This window comes from Myotis brandtii, unplaced genomic scaffold (assembly GCF_000412655.1).
Source record: "Myotis brandtii unplaced genomic scaffold, ASM41265v1 scaffold143, whole genome shotgun sequence".
Lineage (NCBI taxonomy): Eukaryota > Metazoa > Chordata > Mammalia > Chiroptera > Vespertilionidae > Myotis > Myotis brandtii.
Window position 1 is genome coordinate 3,318,931 of NW_005355115.1, and position 352 is coordinate 3,319,282.

General features: G+C 70.5%; 1 protein-coding gene across 2 annotated transcripts in view; it reads right to left on the reverse strand.

Moving 5' to 3' along the window:
• The window catches only part of TMEM63B (transmembrane protein 63B), a 23,980-nt gene extending 23,634 nt beyond the window's left edge, over positions 1-346 (reverse strand). For both annotated transcript variants that reach the window (XM_005860963.2, XM_005860962.2), the window contains exon 1: positions 327-346. The gene's annotated coding sequence lies outside the window, so the exon portion shown is untranslated. The remainder of the gene's footprint in view (positions 1-326) is intronic.
• Between the last annotated feature and the right edge of the window lie 6 nt (positions 347-352).

The window sequence follows — 352 nt, forward strand, 5'->3', positions numbered from 1 at the left end:
GGGAGGCGCACCTGGACCGGGCACCAGGGAGAAGAGCGGCTCTAGGGTGGTGGGGGTCCCACCCCTCCGGATCTCCGGAGGGGTGGGGACAGAAGGCGGTGCACATCTGGAGCCCCGGCAGGGGTCGGAGGGCTCGCATCTGGCTCAAGATGGTGTGGGGTTAGGGGCAGCGCGCGGCACCAGCAGGTCCCGCGGGCCCGGGCACCTCTGGGTCCAGCCGGAGGTGGAAGGGAGGGGACGCGCAGCTGAGTCTGGGGTTTTTCCTTGGGTGGTGGCGGGATCGTCAAAGAGGAGAGAGGGGGGCTGGGGAAGGGTCGCGTACTCACCCCCAGGCGCAGACTCGGCTCCGGCT